Source organism: Panthera uncia, chromosome D2 (assembly GCF_023721935.1).
Source record: "Panthera uncia isolate 11264 chromosome D2, Puncia_PCG_1.0, whole genome shotgun sequence".
Taxonomy (NCBI): Eukaryota; Metazoa; Chordata; class Mammalia; order Carnivora; family Felidae; genus Panthera; species Panthera uncia.
The window spans coordinates 821281-841884 of NC_064818.1; positions in this window are offsets into that span (position 1 = coordinate 821281).

Consider the following 20604-nt stretch of genomic DNA (forward strand, 5'->3'; position numbering starts at 1 on the left):
CAATGAATTAAGAAAAAAAAGAAAGTTTTTTTTCTCATGTGCTAGCTTTAAATGTCGTGCTTCACATCAAGAAGAGCTTATCTAAAAGTTTGCATCCAGAGTCACATGGAGCTGATGAAACAAATGGAAATCTCAGACCTCTCAAAGCCAAGGGTCCCCATGAGTTTCCTGTCTGCCAACACAACAAACTTTGTGGCTCAGACCAGCACAGATGTGCTATCTTCCAGTTCTGGAGGTGGGAAGTCAGAAATAGGTCTCGCTGGACCAGAAATCAAGGTCGGCATTGCTGTGTTCCTTTTTGGAAACTCTAGTCTTGCCCTTCTGGTGTCTGGTCTACCCCCAATTCTAGGCTTGTAGTTCCCTTCCATCCTCAGAGCCAGCAGTCACCAGTTGAATCTTTCTCTCTTAACATCCCTCTGACGGAGACTAACCCCTCTTTCCCCATTGAAAGTCCCTGTGACTACATTGTCCACACCTAGATAATCCAAGATAATTTCCTTCTTTTAAGGTCAGACAATTAGCAACCTATATCCCACCTGCCATCGGAAATTCTCCTTACCATGAGACAAACATATATATACACACATTCTGAGGATTGAGCCCTGGACATCTTTTGGAAGCCACTATTCTGCCTACCAAAGTCACAAACCACAAGTTATTATGGATATTCAGTCATTAGAAGAACTGTTTTCTGGAATGTCATTTTTTAATGAGCGAACCAGGATGACTAGTTCATTTAGTCAGTGAAGCTTTTAGAAGAGTGTTCAGATTAGAATCATGTTGGTGACTGACTGATACCAGCTCCTTATAGATTACAAATGTTGAGGACCTGGATGCTCTGAGAGGGATTAGCCCAAACATGGAAAGTTAGCTGAACTGGAGAAAACAGAAATGGGAGGTTTTAAAACTCAAGAATGTTTCATAACTACATTTATCATAAAAAAGGACCTCTTATATATAGTAGAAATACATGTCACAAAGTTTAAATGGCTAATTTACTCATGAGAAAAGGCATTAAAATCTATATTCTGTTCTTATACATCAAAAGGAGAAAATATTTTAAAAACAGGAAAACATAGCACAAATAAAAGCCAAAATACACATCAAAATGGTATTTCAAAATACTACATTAAAACAATATATGTTTTTGAGATGTTCATGAAAAATTATGGTGATAACCAGGTGTTTCTCCCCTCTGGGAACACATATTAAACCTAAGCTAGAGGTATTATGAGTGAAGCAGGAGAAATCCCAACGTATGAATGGGTGGTGTTTATTCTAGAATTCATACTACTGATGCTGTTCATCACACACTTAAAAATATCCTCCTGTGTGAGAGCAGATGTATGTGATACAAGTCTCTCTCCTGGATAATATATTGCTGAAGCTTCCATGTGTAGAAATTAAGCTCACTGGCATTTTGGCTGATGCTGACATTACAGAAAAAGTGGTGGAATTCAGACCAGCATCTATAACCACTAACTAGCCTGGTCCTTCAGTAGTCAAATGAAATTACTGAATTTTTCACCAATGAGATCTCAAAGGTTCTTTGGAGATATATAATCCAGTGGTGCAAGATTCCATCATTGGAATCCCTACAACACTTCATACTTAAGAAATTAACATTCTTTTATTACCCCATTTTGGAGTTGAGAAAATCAAATGTCAGAAAGATGAAGACAAAGTTACACAGACAGAGGCAGAACCCAGGAATCATTCACAGCTGACTTGGTACAGAATTTGTATCTCTTGATGTGAACTGGACCAGTAATGTAGACACTATCCCAATAATGAGACCAAAGGAGGTCCAGGCAATCGAAAGTCAGTAAAGGCTCTAGGCAAGTTCATAGTTATATTTCCCTTTGATCTACATTTATCTAATTCAAATGAACCAGCAGATGCAAACAAGCCAAGCAAACATACTAATAAAAACCATCAAGCTAACAAAACTATAATTTCACATCCAGTAGAATACACTGTTTAGTGCTTCATCTAGGATTTCTGCCATGAGAGAAAATTATCTAAATTCTATAAGAACAAATTCTGTTTCTACAATATGTGTGTTTTATTTGGTTTGAGTACCCTTGTGAGCTGAGCCAATGTTCACAAGACCAGGGACACATTGTTAATGGATAAATTGTTTCTGACTATAGTAGGACATCCTGTAGAGAAGTGGTTATGTCTTTGCCACAGAAAGTTCTGGCATTTAGCTGCACAGAATACTATATTGTTAAAGAATGTCTGATGCTGGAATAATATTCAATTGAAATAATAGCAACACTTTAGATGAGTCCAAGCTGTAAAAGTAATTTCTTCTGCCTAATTACTTTTCTACAACTACAAGGTATTTAGACATTCTCGCTCTGAATATTATAGTTGTGTGCATTTATTTGCAGCATTTCTGCCAAGGCTTATTCAAATGTCTTTCCCCAGTATCTTTAGGTGGTACAAGCAATGACATCATTTTATTGCCCATTTCAGTAAGTTTTGTATAAGCTCTAAAACACACAAAAGTACGGACAGATTCTTTTCTTGGTTTTTTAATCTAATACTTTATTTTTTCACTTAAGTTTATTCGTGTTGATTTTTAATATTTGAAGAAATAAGTAGCATTTGAAAACCACTATTCCTAATGGATGTTTCCTTTTTCTAACATTTGTTTTCTTAATTATGCTCATTTTCTCTAAACAATACATCTTCCTCACTTTCTTTTTGTTTATATGATTTCAGATTTACATAAAACATCAATAATTCCCTTACAGTCTTTACCCAGTCTCACTACCATTAGGTATTTTTCTGTTTGCTTCATTACACATATTATTTTATTAACATTAGAATGACACTTACAAGCATCATAATCCTTTACCTATAAATAACTCAGTGTATATTTGTAAGAAAAGTACTTTTCCATAAGAAATCACAGTAAAATTATAAAAATAAAAAATATATTAACATGACTGTTCTCTAATTCATAGTTTATATTCAAATTCTGCAATATATCCAATAATGTTTTTCATTTTTTTTTTTTTAATCCAGGATCCAAGTCAGTATTACACATTGCATTTACTTGTTCCTTTAATCTCCTTAATCTAGATCAAATCCTTAGCCTTCCATTGTCTTTCAAAGTTACTCCATAGAATGGTCTCAGTGTGGGTTTGTCTGATAACTCCTCCTGGTGAGACTTAGTCAATGTTTTGTTTTTGTTTTTTTTTAACAAAAACACTACAGAAATAGTGCCATGCCATTCCCAGGGCATCATATCAAGAGGCACAAGGGATGGGTTTCATTACTGATGATGTGCACTTTGATCAGCTGGTTGAGAGGGTGACCTCCAGGTTTCTCCATTGTGTAGTTACCACTTTGCCCTTTGTGATTAATAAGTAACTTTTGAGGAGATACTGTGTATTTATCCAGGTCTGTTTTATTCATCAAACTAATCTTCTAGTTTGGGCTCTATTGATGATTCTTGCTTAACCCAATTCTTAATATGATGTCAAAATAGTATTTTCTAAGTCTATTATTTTTTTGTACATTTATTAGTTGGCATTCAACTATAAGTAAGAGCATTCTGTTCTTTCTTAATTATTTATTTTAATTAATTAAGTACTTATATTAATATGGACCCATGATTATAATTTTGTTCAATGGATTATAATACATTAATATTATTAAGGATTCTGATGCTCAGTTTATCTCAGACTTACATGGTGGGATGTCTTCCAGCTTTCTCCTGTTCTTCACTCATGCCCCCATAATTTCTTGATCTCTTCTTAAATTTATGGTGCGATAAAATGTTTTTGAATAGGGAATGGTATTAGGAACCAAGATCTGAGAGAAGTCTTAACATTGTTAAAGTGTCCATACTACCCAAAACCACCTATAAGTTCAATGCAATCCTTATGAAAATTCCAATGGTATTTGGAAATAGGAAAAAAAAATAGAAATAGAAAAACATCCTAAAATTTATACATACCCATGAAATACTGCAAATAGTTATAGCAATCTTAGTGAAAAAACAAAGCTGAAAGCACCAGACTTCCTGATTGAATGCCATATTACAAAGCTGTCATAATCATGGCTGTACAGTACTTACATAAAAACACAAACAGATCAGTGGAACACAATTGAGATCCCAGGAATAAACCACACGTATATAGTCATCTAGTATTTGACAGGGAAGCCAAGAATAGTCAATGGGGAAAAGATAGTGTCTTCAAAAATGGTGTTGGTAAAACTGGATTACCACGTGCAAAAAAAAAAAAAATGACATTTAACCCCTCTCTTATGCCAACAAACAAAAATTAACATGAGATTAAAGACTTATGGGGCGCCTGGGTGGCGCAGTCGGTTAAGCGTCCGACTTCAGCCAGGTCACGATCTCACGGTCCGTGAGTTCGAGCCCCGCGTCAGGCTCTGGGCTGATGGCTCGGAGCCTGGAGCCTGTTTCCGATTCTGTGTCTCCCTCTCTCTCTGCCCCTCCCCCGTTCATGCTCTGTCTCTCTCTGTCTCAAAAATAAATAAAAAACGTTGAAAAAAAAATTTAAAAAAAAAAAAAAAAAAAAAAAAAAAAAAAAAGACTTATACATAAGACCTAAACCATAAATCTCCTTGACATTGTTCTCGGCATTGGTCTTTTGGTTATGACACCAAAAACACTAGCAATAAAACAAAAACAAACACAGGGGACTACAGACTAAGGAGTTTCTGCAGTGCAAAAGATACCATCAAAAAATGAAAAGGCAACCTACAGAGCAGGAAGGAATATTTGCAAACCATCTATCTGGTAAGGGGTTAATATGCAAAGTATAAAAAGAACTCATATAACTCAACAGCAAAAGCAAAATAATAATCAAGTTGGAAAATGGGCAAAGGATCAGAATAGATATTTTTCCAAAGTGATATAGAAATGGCCACAAGATTCATGAAAAGGTGCTTAGTATCACTAATCATCAGGGAAATGCAAACCAAAATCACAATGAAATATCACTTCATATGTGTCAAAAAGACAAGAGATTACAAGTACTGGCAGGAATGTGAATAAAGGGAACCCTCGTACTCTATCGGTGGGAATGTAGGTTGGTACAACCACAGAACAGAGGTTTCCCAAGAAATTAAATTGAGAAATAAAATATGGTCGTATAATCTACTTCTGAATATATATCTGAAGGGAATGAAATCACCATCATAGATGAAGAGCTATGTGCACCACAATGTTCATTACAGCATTATTTACAACAACCTAAGTGCCCATCAAAGAATGAATGCATCAAGAGGACGTGATATATATAAATGGAATATTATTCAGCCAAGAAAAGAGAAGGAAATCCTGCCATTTGCAAATGACATCAACATATTGGTGAAACTTGAGGCCATATGCTTAGGGAAATAAGTCTGGAAAAGAAAGACAAATACTGTATGATTGACCTAATTTATATGTGGAATCTAAAAAAATGTCCTCAGAAACATAGTAGACTGGTGGTTGCCAGGGGTGAGGGTGGAGGTGGTGGAAGAAATGAGTAAATGTGGTCAAAAGGCACAAACTTCCAATTATAAGATCCATCTGTTCAGGGATCCTATGTACAGTGTGGTGAGTATGGTTAATACTGTATTGTGTACTTAAAAGTTGTTAAGAGAGTAAACCTTAGTGTTCTTAGCACACCCACAAAACAGTAAGTATGTGAAGTTAGTGAATCAACCTAAATATGGTGATCATGTATAATATATTGGATTATATATATCTGACATATATATGAAAGTGATCAAATTATAAAGTTGTACAGTTTAAACTTACACAGTGTTGGGACACCTGCGTGGCTCAGTCAGTTAAGCTTCAACTGTTGATCTCGGCTCAGGTCATGATCACATGGCTCACATCAGGCTTTGTGCTGACAGCACAGAGCCTGCTTGGGATTCTCCGTCTCCCTCTTTCAGTGCCCTTTCCCTGCTCACTCTCTCTGTCTCACTTTTTCAAAAATAAAGAAACTTAAAAAAATAAATAAATAAACGTACACAGTTTTACACGTCAACTATATTTCATTAAAGCCGGGAAATAAAGAGAAAACCTGGCTCAAATTTTTCTCATAATAATGACTCACTTGCTAATGTTTGAAATATATGATACTTTCCGATTTTCTAACCAATGCCAATTAAAATAACTAGACTTCCATAATTGTGTATATTCTTTCTGCATTTAAATTGATACTACGTGTATATTATTATACTCAAGATCAAGTTATTTTTTAATAAAATTTAAAACCACTAGTCACATTAGGCATCCCTTGGCTAATTAAAGGTGAAACCAGAAAGAGATTAGAAAGTAATTAAAAGGCTTTTTAAGAAAGAAGAATCTTTCATCCTCGTGGCAGCTAAGAGAGGCAAGACACCCCACAGCATTTGTTTCATTGGTGATTAATCTGTCCATTCGAAGTTTAATGATTCCAGGGAACTGTGTTTGCACAGAAATTAAAGTATCTGTCCACATGGTCCGTTGTCCTCGTATCTAATTATAGAGGTAAACGAAAATTTGGGGGATTATGAGATCCCACATCAGTGGAAGCTGGCTGGAATAACCTTTTTCCTCACTTTATAACTGGGCCGCGGCAGCTACAGTGGAGAGCTCCGTGGGGCCACGTTTTGGAACTTCTGATGTACTTTATAGACGACTTGCTGTCTTCACGAGAATTCTTATTTTCATATTCCTAATAGCAAGTGTTAAGATCTAGAGGATGTTCTTAGAGGCCCCATCAGTTACTCTGGGCTTGACAATCTTGAGACAGAAATTCCCAAATAGAAAGCAGGTATCTGTCAGGCAGTATTTCATCCTACACCTTCATGGCTGGTTATATAAGCGGCATGCTGAGCCTAAGCTAATGTGTTTTCCATCCCAAGTGGCACAGCTGTTTTTTTCCTCCTACATTAAGCACTGAGCAGGTGGTGTTTTCTAATCATTTATGTTCATTCCATCTGCCTTCACGAGCAAGAGAGATCATAGATGTGCGTCCTGGCTCTTGTAGTCAGATGATGATGAATAGAACAGTGAGAATCTGCTTTGACCATAGATGCATCTCTTTTGAAAACCATGGCAACAGCAGTGTGGAGGTGGGGCTGGACCCTGCCCTCTGTCATCCAGAAATAACTCAACATCACCCAGCGGCCATTTGTCCTAACTCCGGTTATTGTTGAGAAATGATGTGTTGGAACATAGAATCATTAGTAAAAGTGGCACAGTATTTTCTTTGGTAAAAGAACAAAGCTTGTCAATGATAATTTACAAATACTTAATTTTTTTACATTCATTAGAAAAGTAAGGAAGTTACAAATAATGCACTTTCTAGGCTCAGAGTTCAAAAAGTGTCTCTACTGGTGGTCAGAGCTCTATGCATAAACAAAGTTATTGGCTTTCTCATCCAGTCATATCAGCTAAAAGTGTCTTTTTCTTATTCCCTTATTTCTAATTCGAGGACAAATTAAAAAACAAATAGACATCACACTTAATGAAAGGGTATGGACTATACCAGATATTGTGTGACTTTTAAAAATGTAGTATGGAGAAGATAAGTTCACATTAGTTTGATTTTTCACTACTAATCAGGGGCTGATGTCTGTGTGAAAGACAGATGTGAATGGAAGTCACTCAGAAGGAAATCAAGCTTGGGAAATAAGTTAATAAAAATGAAAAAAGGTTATCACCTTTGTGATTTCTTTATTTTCTGCTTATTATTCTTTGCCATACTAAATGTTCATTTTGAATTTGTCTTACTTCTATTGAAGGGAAGCAAATATACCACCCCAAAATATGCCTTTTTGGCATAAGGATTATTTTGAACTGTTTATTTTTTTTAAAAGCAGAAGTAGGTATAACTGCACAAACTGAGTAGAAGCCACCTTTTGTTTAGAGACATTTGCATTTATAAGGGAAGCCTCCATTTGTAAAGGGGTCTCCCTCCCTCTACCTGTAAGAGAAGGACACCTCACTCTCTAGAAACTCTCATCAATGGGGAAACCAACGACTTAAATCTACACAACAACCTTACCCTTGTTTACTGTGCTTTTCCTGGTCACCTCCCCAAACTGACTTCCCTCCCCATCAGAATCTTTTGTCTCTATTTAAGGGGGTGACTGGGGCTATTTAGGGAGTCACTCCATTTTCCTGGGTACCTCCCCTGTATACAGGAGGTACACATGCTATGAAACCTGTTTTTCTCCTCTTGATCTGCCTTAATCACTTTTACTGGGAAGTCTCAGCCAAGCACCTAGAAAGGTAACTGAAAATTATCTTTCCTCCCCTATGCCCTCAAGAAAGTCTTTGCAGAAGGTGTGCTAGTACAAGTAAGACTGTCTAGGAGACTATCTGGTCTTAGGGAGGCTGGAGACAACATAATCAGAATGAGAGCTGAATTACAGGTCAGGGAAGAGACAAGGATACAAATAAGAAGGTGAGTGCGGAAATGTGTAGGCACATTGTGCAAGAGGGGCTGGTGAAGGGCTCCAGGGAGCCTGATGTCTGTGACTCTGTCTGGGAATTTTCCCAGAACGAAAAGGGAGTCAAAGGGTGTGTACTAGTCAAGTGTCATTTATTTATTCTTTCATTGTCATTTCATTCTGCAAATGGATATGTCTTCTGATGCTTCTGACATCAGCAGGCAAGGACAGAGGACTCAGAGGTTATCCCATAGGACCAGTTAAGAGATCCTTGGTGTCATGCAGGATAGAAATCAAATATGAGCCGAAATCAAAAGTGAGCAGACTTTATTGACTGGTGTAGATGGAGTGTTGCAGATGGAGTGCCTGGGAGCCTCAGAAAGGAAGGGAGAGCAAGTCTCTCCTTTGCTCGAAGTTTGGGGTTTGTATTGAGGACTGTGGTCTGGAGTACATGTCCTCTCAGGCATCTGGGAACTGGTCAGAACAAGGACAAGTGTCCAGGTGTCCTCATAAGTCACTTACTTCCTGGAACCAGGGTGTGTTGGAGTCAAGATGTGTAGAGCTGGTGGTCTGGCAACATACATGACGACCTCCCCCAGTCACTCCTTAGCAGTTATCTGTTGTACTGGAAGACTCCAGAGAAGTCATTAGCTCCTTGTCCCTTACAAAGAGCATGTACATTATTGTACTATAAGCCACGTGTAAGGTCCTAGCAAGGATAGAAGCAGGAAAAGGAGCAAAAAGCAGTTCTTTGTGGGGTCCCTTCAGTTTTCCCATCTCACTGCCAAGTCTTAAATTTATGTGTGCTATTTTAACTCTGTTTATGACTTGTATTAAAATAAAATTTGGGGGCGCCTGGGTGGCTCAGTCGGTTAGGCATCTGACTTCAGCTCAGGTCATGATCTCACGGTCTGTGGGTTCAAGCCTCGCATCGGACTGTGTGCTGACAGCTTGGAGCCTGGAGTCTGCTTCGGATTCTGTATCTCCCTCTCTCTCTCCCCCTCCCCACCTCATGTTCTGTCTCTCTCTGTCTCTGAAAAATGAATAAACCTTAAAAAAAAATTATAAATAAAATTGGATTGGATTCTGCTGAAGAGAGAAGGCTTTTAAGTTTATATCTTTCTCTTTTCCATACTTACCAGGAATCCACACAGTTACATTTTCCTGAAGGCTATGGAGTCAGTCTTATCTAATAATCATACATTTTAATTTTCCTATTTAAATGCCTTTTATTGGTGAAACACCTTAATCTTACAGCCACAGGACAAAAGGGAACAGGTTAAGAGTGAGTATATTTCACATCTCTTATACAAATCATGAGCAGTTTAAGATTTTCAATGAAAGTCCAGGCTGCAAAGCCTGATTTTGAAGAGGTTGATCACAAAACCGAGCCACATACTAGCTGGTTAACCTTACACAAGTGAGGGCTCAAATTTTTCAACTCTAAAAATGGTCTAATAATACCACATGCTTCACAGTAGAGCTTATCATGTGGTGCATGGGCCATAGCACTTTTCAAAAACAAATTATATATTAGCATTACATTATTAATAATAAAGACATTTAGGAAATTAACATATTATTAACAAAGGAAATCTGAAGTGATTTGAGAAGTAACAATTTTTTATATTATAAACTACTGTAATCTCACTTTTTTTGAGTTAAAAAATAAAATGAGTACAGACCAACCTGTATAATCTATTTTTTTTGTAAATTATACACTAATACCATTGTACTCATATGCTTTTGTATATTGGTAAAATAATAATTTAAAAGGATGAGATACAAATAATCATCGGCCAGGACTTATGAATGAAACCATTATGGAAGCTTTCCTCTGGAAGGCAGATTTTTACCCAGGATGTTTTACTCCAGGCAGTATTAGATTAGTCCTCTTGGTCCCCTAAAACCTACCGTGGTTAATGGAGAGTGCTGACAGCAGGCATGCTGGGTGCATATTTTTTTTGACACAAGCTCATGACATCTTTGACCTAGGGAATGTAGACACCAGTGTGGGGCACAGAAAGATGCTTATACGTGTAGCTCAAGGAATTTTCCTGTAATCCCAGCCACGTGCGAGCCACCTTCCTGCCCAGACTGCTTTCCCCACTGCCACTCACCCACCTCCTTCGAAACTAGAAATTCCTTGAAAGGTAAACCATTTCCTTTTGTTTCCTCACGGCACCACGGATCACATTTGGCAGAGTAGGTAGTCAAAAAACCCGTGCCGTTGAATATAATATATATGAACCCAAAGACACAGCCACTATACTGTCATGATTTGCTAAGACCTGTCAAACCTCCCCAAACCTTTGAATGTGATATGCCCAATCATTTCAATTATTTTCAATGTCTACCTTTATTGGAAAAGGTGAGTAAATAAAACTCTCTAACACAACTATAATTTCTTATTCATTAAATCAACCAGGCAAAGCTAATGACCTTATCTCAGAACATATTTTATGAGTTACAGTTAACTTTTTTTCTAGAGCTGAACCTATAGACAAAATAGAGACAATTTTCTATTCGGGTGTTCAGGCACCTTCCCCTCCAGTCAGTCGCTCATAAGCACTTCTGATGCAACACTGACCGTGTCAGGGATGAATCTGTGTATAGGCACACAACTGTGTTAACAATGAGGACAGGATTTTAGGAGAATTAGGTATCAACTGGAAAGCCATTTGGGGTTCACCAAAGGGACAGTTTATATCAGAGAAGCTTCCTGAAATGCAGATGCTGTTTTCTAGCAGCCTGAAGGATATGCGAGAATCAGTATAAGCAGTTAAGTTAGCCATGTTAACTTTATCTTAATTTCTGACAGGATATGCATGTTTGTAGAGTATAAATTGATGGGAGATAGAGAAAATAGTGTCACAGGATTTTTTTTACCACTGTACCCGGGGTTCGCTCTCTCACAGCATCAAAGAATGACGAGATGGACACAAAATGAGCAGCAGGCAGAAATTTATTGGAATATAAGCTTAGAAAGGAAGAATAGTAGGAAGGCTGTCTTCCACAGAGAGGGGACATTGCAAAGTGAATTCCCAAGGGCTACAGGCAAGGGTCCTTGTTTTATAAGGTTCTTGTCAGCAACCCCCCTCCCTTCCCCCTTGTTCCTTCTCAGGTTCCACCCTTACTGGCTGGATGGCTCTAGGCGCTGGGTTGTCCATTCCCCATTGTCTCATTTCCATTGTATGAGGGGTGGTCTAGGGCTATATTTTGTCAAATTCCTGAGGGGAACCTGAGGGGGAGGAGGTGGGGTCTGTTACATTCTTAAGAGGAACCTTATGCCTGAGGGGACTTCCTGTGGTCAGACACTTTCAGCAGGGTTCCAAAATAGGTGTTTTTCCCCACACAGGGACCTCAGGCCCTAATCTTTCCCTCTCTGCCTACTGAATCCTATCTTCTCCTATTATGATAGCATCAGATTGTTAGGATGAATGGCCTCTTTGTGTTTTTTAATCTGAATTATAAACAGAATTTGCCAGCTTGAAATTTACCTCTTTGGCATAAGGATTATTTTAGGCTGATGATTTTAAGAAATTGCAGGCATTGGAGAAGTTCTTTGAAAAGAGTATAAATTAACTCTTCGAAAAGAGTATAAATGTAAGCAGGAAGCTTCCTGCTTACATTTATAAGGGAAATCTCCACTTGTAAGGGGTCCCTCCCTATACCAGCAGGAGGAGGATGACCAAATCTTCAGAAACTCTTATGAATGGAGAAGAAGGAGCAAATCTGCATAAGGACCCTAGCCTTGTTTACTGTGCTTTGCTAGAAAACCTCCCATAAACCACATCTTTTGTTGTTGGTTGGAGATGGTGTTTAAGGTGGTGGCTGAGGAAGTCACTCAGCTTTCCTGGGTTTCTCCCACTTTTATAGGACAAATCCCTGTTATAAAACTTCTCTTTGTTTTTCTCCTGTAAATCTGTCTTGTATTACAAGGGGTCTCAGCCAAGGAGCTGGAAAGATAAAGGGAAAATCATTTCTCCCCTACACTATAAAATCAAATATGTAAACTTTTGTGCGCTTTTCAAAGTTTGATGATTTACCTGCACTATTATTAGAGGAAAGCAATTAGAAACTTTAATGAAAAAGACAGCATTTTCAAAAGGCAAGTGTCATATCAGTAAAGAAAATCTAAACACTGTGGATAGCATTTTCATACATGTAATACTGTCACCAGCCTAACCCCAAGACGAGACCTTTACTGACCACCTGCATTTACTCACTGAACTTTGCCCCACATTTTCTTTAAGTTCCTCTTTCCAGCTCATCTCTTAACTCAGGCAAAAGACTCCACAAGCACAGCATAATGTGATGGGAACCGCAACTCCCCCTCAGGCAATAGCTCTGGCCCCCAGACCACCCAGACCAGTTTGAGCTCAACCCTGATCCACGCCTGCATAGAGGGACCACAGAGTGACCCACAGTTACCTCTACCTCATTATAACACTAAAATATCCACCCAAGGAGGGTCACAAGCCTCATGACGCAACATACAATGTATGTATAGGCAGGTTTCCTTAAGGCGCCTGCATGACCTCACGCCTTCTCTACAGATGATGACAAGGCTCCCCTATCTAAATATTCATCATAAGCCTAAATGAAAGGAACCACCCACCCTTGCTGGAGGAGTCATGGCTTTGGAAGTCATTCCCCGTGATCTCCTTCTTTGCTGCAAATGAACTTTCCTGTGGGTGACAATGCCTCCTGGTGTAATTTCTGACTCACCCAGGGGCTAACTCACGTTGGATGGGTTACGGTTTTAAGATATTTTATACAAGAAATCAGTAAATTCCCATCGTGTATTTCTGTGGCCTTACCACCTGTACAGGATGCTTCAGAGGATGGAATAATATGAAATAAATACATCTATTCTTTCAGTAACATAAACATTTAGTTGAAGAAGCCAAACGGACAACACTATCCCCAGTTGGGATGTTGAGGCGATCTGGGTCAGATGGACAGAACTGGCAATGTCTTTCCTGAAAAAGAGATTATTTTAATAATTAGTAAGAGCACTGCACAGGATGGAGGAGAACAGGAGTGATTAGAGAATAAAGTCAGAGGCCTTTGGAAGGGCAGGAAAGTACCATGAACCAGTTTTGTGTGCAAATCAGTGAGTCTTGCCGGCTTGTATGAACCACGGGGAGGATTGAGGTACATTGGTAATTATGGAACGTGGCTCCTGTAGAAGGTTGGCCAGAACATTGTGCCATGTCTTTAGATGGACGATCTAAAATGAAGGAAATTTTCTGAGATACTAATGTTAGTAACGAACTCTCATTGAATGCATGCTACACGAACTTCATATGTTTATTATTTCACTTAATCCTCACAACAGCCATGGACAGTAGATGTTGTTTTCACCTCCATTTTGTATAAGAGGGAATGGAGGCAAAGGTTGTTGACAGCCGGCTCCGTGTACACAATGTGTACACAGTGAGCATCCAAACCCAGTCTGGCTCCAGGACACAATCTCATAACAGTTACGACATTATGATTCTTAAGAGAGTCATTTCAGAAAACTGTTTGATTTTTATTTATTTTAATTTTAGTTGTATTATTTTTTAATTTAAATCCAAGTTAGTTAACATAAAGTGTAATATGATTTCAGGAATAGAATTTAGAGATTATCACTTACATACAACACGCAGGTGTCCCCAACAAGTGCCCTCCTTAATGCCCATCACCTATTTAGCCCATCTCCCCGCCCATTACCCCTTCCAGCGACCCTGACTTTGTTCTCTGTGTTTAACAGTCTCTCTTTTTATCTTATTTTTCCTTCCTTTTGCCTATGCCCATCTGTTTTGTTTCTTAAATTCCACATTTGAGTGAAATCATATAGTTTTCTTTCTTTGACTGACTTGTTTCACTAGCATAATACAGTTCATATTGCAACTGAACTAATGTGAGTTAGCCCCTGGGTGAGTCAGAAACTACACAGGGGGAGTTGTCACCCATAGGAAAGTTCATTTGCAGCAAAGAAGGAGATCACGGGGAATGACTTCCAAAGCCATGACTCCTCCAGCAAGGGTGGGTGGTTCCTTTCATTTAGGCTTATGATGAATATTTAGATAGGGGAGCCTTGTCATCATCTGTAGAGAAGGCGTGAGGTCATGCAGGCGCCTTAAGGAAACCTGCCTATACGTACATTGTATGTTGCGTCATGAGGCTTGTGACCCTCCTTGGGTGGATATTTTAGTGTTATAATGAGGTAGAGGTAACTGTGGGTCACTCTGTGGTCCCTCTATGCAGGCGTGGATCAGGGTTGAGCTCAAACTGGTCTGGGTGGTCTGGGGGCCAGAGCTATTGCCTGAGGAGCAGCTGTGGTTCCCATCTCAGGATGCTGTGCCTGTGGGGTCTGTTGCCTGAGTTAAGAGATGAGCTGGAAAGAAGAAAATAAGGAAAAATGTGGGACAGAGGTTGGTAGATACAAGCAGGGGAGCAATCAAGTTCAGGTCTCAGGATCAGGCCAGTGACAATATCCTAATAAAATAACATCGACTGAAACAAGGCATTTTCAGCGGAAAATCACTTTGGCGGGAAGAAATGCTATCTTTTTCACCCCTACTGTTCTACTGTTCCCAAATCACCACGACTAAACTGCTGCGCCTCTGGCTTGATGATAGAATATCCATTCATATTCACAGCTACTAAATTGAAAATAAGCCTTGGTTTAGTTCAAATAAGCAAGTTGAGTGTATGTGTCACCTGGAAATTTTCCTCTCAGTAGGATGCATTGTCTCCCAACACTCAGACACATATAACAAACCCGGAGAATGTCTAGGAGGAAGACTGCGTGTGCAAAAGAATGAGAATAAGAGGTGCAGAGAGGAAAGGCGCTCAGGAAAGGAGACCTTTGGTTTTCCAAGGCATAAAATATTTTTATATTCTGAAAGTAATTGTTAAATGACTCAGAGCCACCTGACATCTACATGTTAAGACATACAATAAGAAGGAAAATTATTTCTGCGCTAAATTATTTCTCTAACTTGGCTGGACCCAGTGGGGCTATCAGCCTTCTTGTTCTTTATACAAGTAACAGTTCTAGTCATTTCCAGATTGGAATTAGGTTAGAGCCAAACTCTAGCTAATTAATTCAGTCAGAAGATTGGCTCCCCAAATCTCAGGTCTTTCTAAATAAGTTAACAGTTAATCTTTATTTCAGAGTAAATTTCTCCATCCTCATTTGATGAGATAGTGCTAAATAAATCAGATTCTAAATCAAATGTGTGAGAAGAGAAGAGTGTCCTGTCTGCTCTGCAGTGCATTTGATCAATCATATAGGTAATGATTGGTAGCAAAATGATTAAGTAGTGCTGAACAAGGTAAATGAGTTTTAACTTCTTGCTATAATTTCTCTAAAATCTCTGTTCTATCCTAAAAAAGGCAATATGTAGGAAAGTGATGAGGATATCAGGTGCTTGTTCTTCTTCCCACTTTGATTTATTTTTTTCATGTTTATTTCTTTATTTTGAGAGAGAGAGAGAGAGAGAGAGAGAGAGAGAATCCCAAGTGGGCTCTGTGCAGTCAGCACAGAGCCTGACCTGGGGCCCAAACCCCCAAAATGTGAGGTCATGACCTGAGCCGAAACCTGTGTCTCCCAACCTGTGTCTCCCCCCTCTGCCCCTCCCCCATTGGCGCGCGCTCTCTCTCTCTCTCTCTCTCTCTCTCTCTCTGTCAAAAATAAACAACTTGGAGTCTGGGGCAAAAAGCACACAGAAATGTAGCCAACAAGCAGGGAAAAGCACGTGGATGGAAAGGGACCAGGTCCTTATGGCACTGGGCAGCCAGACACAAACCCAAGGCCCACAAGTGCACATTGGCACAGTGCCCAGCCTTATGGGGGAGTGTTAGGTCCCTTGAACAGGGAAGGGGCACCTACTGTGTTGCATGCAGCCTGTTAGTGTTAGCAGATCTCTTTCTCCTTGCACAGAAAATTACCACAGAATGCCAGGCTGGAGGCAGGAGACGCCAGTGCAGTCTGGCATTTTCCCAGGGCCGCTACTGGCTTCCCATCTGCAAGGAGTCTGACCCCGACTGCCCGTTCACACTAGGGAAGCTTTCTCCCTTTGCAGACTGCTATTTTCCCAAACTGGCTTACACAGGATATGTCGGTATATGTTTGCACTGTTAGAATAGAGCAAATTCCTTCCTTTGAACTGGGGGTCTCAGATGAACCATGGATGTGATTATACACCTATTGATTTTCCCATGATTTATGATAATGAGGCTATTTTCTGGTTAGAGTACAAGAGTTTTTTCTGGCAATATCACTTAATGACAAATGTCAAATTTTCAAAGTTATTGCCTCACAAAAATAAGCATTCTTAAATTATGACCAATATTTTCCAAGGTTGGCATTTAATTGACAAAGAAAATACAAATCATGCCTGCATTTACAGGTAGATTTTTTTCTATAATGAGTATTCACATTGCCAAAGACTTTAATGGAATGACAGCAGGGCAGTATAATCCAAATATCTAAAATATAAATAATACTTACAAACTTTGTAATTATTTGTATCAATGAGTATTTTGAACATTATCCCATTAAGACAGGAAGAAACTAGTCCAAATTACTAAGAAAAAATGAGAGAATTGCCCACTGATTTTATTTTATTTTTAATTGTTTTTTTAAATGTTTGTTTATTTTTGAGAGAGAGAGAGAGAGAGAGAGAGAGAGTGGGGGAGGGGTAGAAAGAGAGGGAGACACAGTATCCAAGGCAGGCTCCAGGCTCTGAGCTGTCAGCACAGAGCCTGATGCAGGGCTCAAACTCATGAAGTGTGAGATCACGACCTGAGCTGAAGTCAGACGCTCAACCGACTGAGCCACTCAGGTGCCCCTTATTTTATTTTATTTTTTAATTTTATTTCTTTATTTTGAAAGAGAGAGCATATTTCTGTATTTTGAGAGAATAGGGAAGGGGCAGAGAGAGCAAGAGAGAGAAACCCAAGTAGGATCTGGACTGTCAGCACAGAGCCCGACGAGGGGCTCACTCTCATGAACCGTGAGCTCATGACCTGAGCCGAAGTCAGATGCTTAGCTGACTGAGCCACCCAGGCACCCTGCCTAGGGATTTTAAAGAGAGAAGATTGATCCATTAGGTTGTCAGGAACTTTGCAATCCCAATGTTAGAAAAGTCGAATGGAGAAAGGGCATAGTGTGTTCTAAATACAAGGAAAGCAGCATATATAATCACCATACAGTAATTTCAAAACCTACACTTACAAATTATCTCCTTCAAAAATTTTTATCCAAATATTTTAGACATCCTCTTTGGAAGCATTTGCAAAAAGACTAGCCTTGAAGCACCATCTTTTGAAGTATTTTGGCTTGTTCTAATAATGCATAAAGCTGTCTTTGATACTGAAGAAAGCTATGGTTAAAATTCTTCGGAGACTGCTGTATACACAACTGAGGTTGAACTTAGCATTTCCTCAGCATAAAATGGAACAGTCCTGGAACACTTACTGTTTGAACAATGACCTTAAAGTTATCAGCAGCTTCTAAAATATATGAGCAAACCCCTGCCTCCTGCATATGCAAACAGCAAAACATTTTTTAGAAATTAATTTAAAAAAATAATTAAAAGAATGTGCATGGGTCTTATATTTACTTCTCTTAAATGAAAAACTATTGAGCAAGTTCACCGAATGCTAAATATTAGGCAGTTTTGTTTGAGATGGACTTACAAGGTAGGGGGATAGGAAGAATATTCACAGTGCACTTGGTCCATAGCCCGGATATGTGGTTAGTTCTGTGGGCTCCAGAGAAAGGGCAGCTGACAATTCCTAGCTGCTCAGCCATAGACAATTCCTAGGAATTTTATCTGAGACACGTAAGGATGATGATAATCTCTGTTTCATAACGCCCATTACAATGATTAAGTGAGCCTTCCTTAAATGATTAGCACAGCCCCTGGGAAGTGCATATGGTTACAACTGACAGCCCTACCTTATACCTGCATGTAGAGTCTCCTCTAAATGTACCTTCCTGTATGAAGTTGTATCAGGTGGGCCCATCATCCATCTAACCTAACCTACAACAATAAATGTGTATTTCATGTTCAGGCTCTTCTGGGGCCTCGATTCCACATGTACGTCATCTTCTGGGACCCTCAGGCCCCCCTGAATGTGGAATCCCTCTGGGAAAGGCAAAGTATGAGAGAGAAAGACAATGGCCTATGGCTTTTGGAAGCTTATGAACACATCAGGCCTGTTAACAGTGCATTGGCTTAAGCACATTTCACGGCCAAGCCCAGGGTCAAGGGGCAAAGACAAATGCTCATGGGGGGAGGGGATATATCTAAACAATAATGCGATCGACACAGCTGTACTGAGAATTTACACCAACGTATCCAAGGGAGTGGCCCTCCTGAGTGTTACGGTGGATGTCTGAGGGATTTAAGCACTGTGTTAATGCCCTTGTGACAGTACTTCTTGTCCCCATGTCATGAGAGAAGCTACTGAATCGTTTCCACAGTAGCTCTTTAGGATGCACATGACCACTGGGGATGTCGGGAAGTGTTAAGCTCCATCACTGAAAGCACTGTGCCAGCAAGATCAGAGTGTTCGAATCTAGCCAGCATGTACTGGACACCTGCTGAATGAGTCTTCACAGACTTCATCTCACGGAACATCATAAGCACGTGGTGATCCTAATTCCCACTGCACGGATGAAGAAGGCGAGACTTGTTCACGTTCTCACTGCCGGCAGGTGGCGTGGTCAGAGCTGAGACCCAGGAACTTGTGTTCTGTGGCTCAGGTCCTGTCCCCACACCGTTCCCCTGCTCCATGAAGACCAGCTTACCTGACTTTTATCTGCTTTATATGTCCCCAGATTTCAGTCTTCATAACTGTTTCAGCTTTACTTATTTGTTGTGGACAGGGATATGGGCAGGTTTACAATATATCCACTCACTGGACAAATATTTGTTGTACGTCTGTATGTGACAGGTGTTCAACTCGCTGAGGATGTGACAGCAAACAGACAGACAAACAAAAATCCCCTGTACGAGGACATTACATTCCAGTGAGGAAGGCACACTATATGCAAATAAATAAACAAAAATAGTTTTATATTTATTGATAAAGTATACTATACATTATTTAGTATGCAAACACATACGTTTTCATAATGTGTGTATATGAATGTGTGCTCAAAAGAGGGAGACACACGCCCAGAGAGAGAGAGAGAAAAGATCTATAGAAGAAAGTAAATCAGGACATTCGTTGGGGAGTTACTTAGGCCCTTCATCAGGAAATCACTCATGGAGGATGTGGCAACGGAGTGCAGACGTGAGTGGTACTGAAGGTACATCCCTGGGGAAGGCCTTTCCAGGTGGAGGAGAGAAGAGAGAGAGGCCTCCGCTGGGACGCAGCCCCCTGCATTTGAGTGGGTGTTCTTGGGGAACCCATCAGACAGGAAAACTGGGAGCCTCTGCTTCAAACCTACTAAATCAGAGACTCTAGCATTGGGGCTCAAAAATCTGTGGCCCAGGTGATCCCAATGGTTCCTAACAACTGAGGAGTGCTGGGTTTGAAGAACAGCAGTAAAATGAGTGGGCTGAGGCGGGAAATGAGGCCTGGGCTACAGAATGGGGGTGGGGGGGGGGGGTTGCAAGCTCTTGGAAGGACTGAGCTCCAGGGGTCAGTGTATTTTCCCATCAGACCACATAGTCCATCCATGTAAACATGGCATACGCATAGTCATAATGGCTGCACAGTCTCTCTGTGTGGATAGTTGGTGTACAAAGTGAAACGCGTTCACAATGACTCTGCATAAGTTGCAAGTAAGTTAAGCCTGCTGAACTTATGGTAAATGCGGATGATAAAAATTCAGTATAAAGAGGTGACTTATAAGGAAAATATTGACTCCGTTCCCTGATTGTAGCGTTAAAAAAAGTCAACATTCAATATACAAACTTATGTTACGGAAACAAACAGCGTGGATAAATATTTGTGTAAGTGTTCAACCTAAAAAGTAAATCACATTCTTAGACCTGGCAGGGGATTCGTGTAGTTTAATAAGCACATTAAACAAATTTAATGAGCACATGAGCCCTGGGGACCTTAGCTTACAACCAACAATTTTAAGTGGAACTTAAATAAATTATCCAATGCCATGACAACCACTTGCCTTATATGGTCACAGTGGCTGGCTGCCTTCAGAAGGAG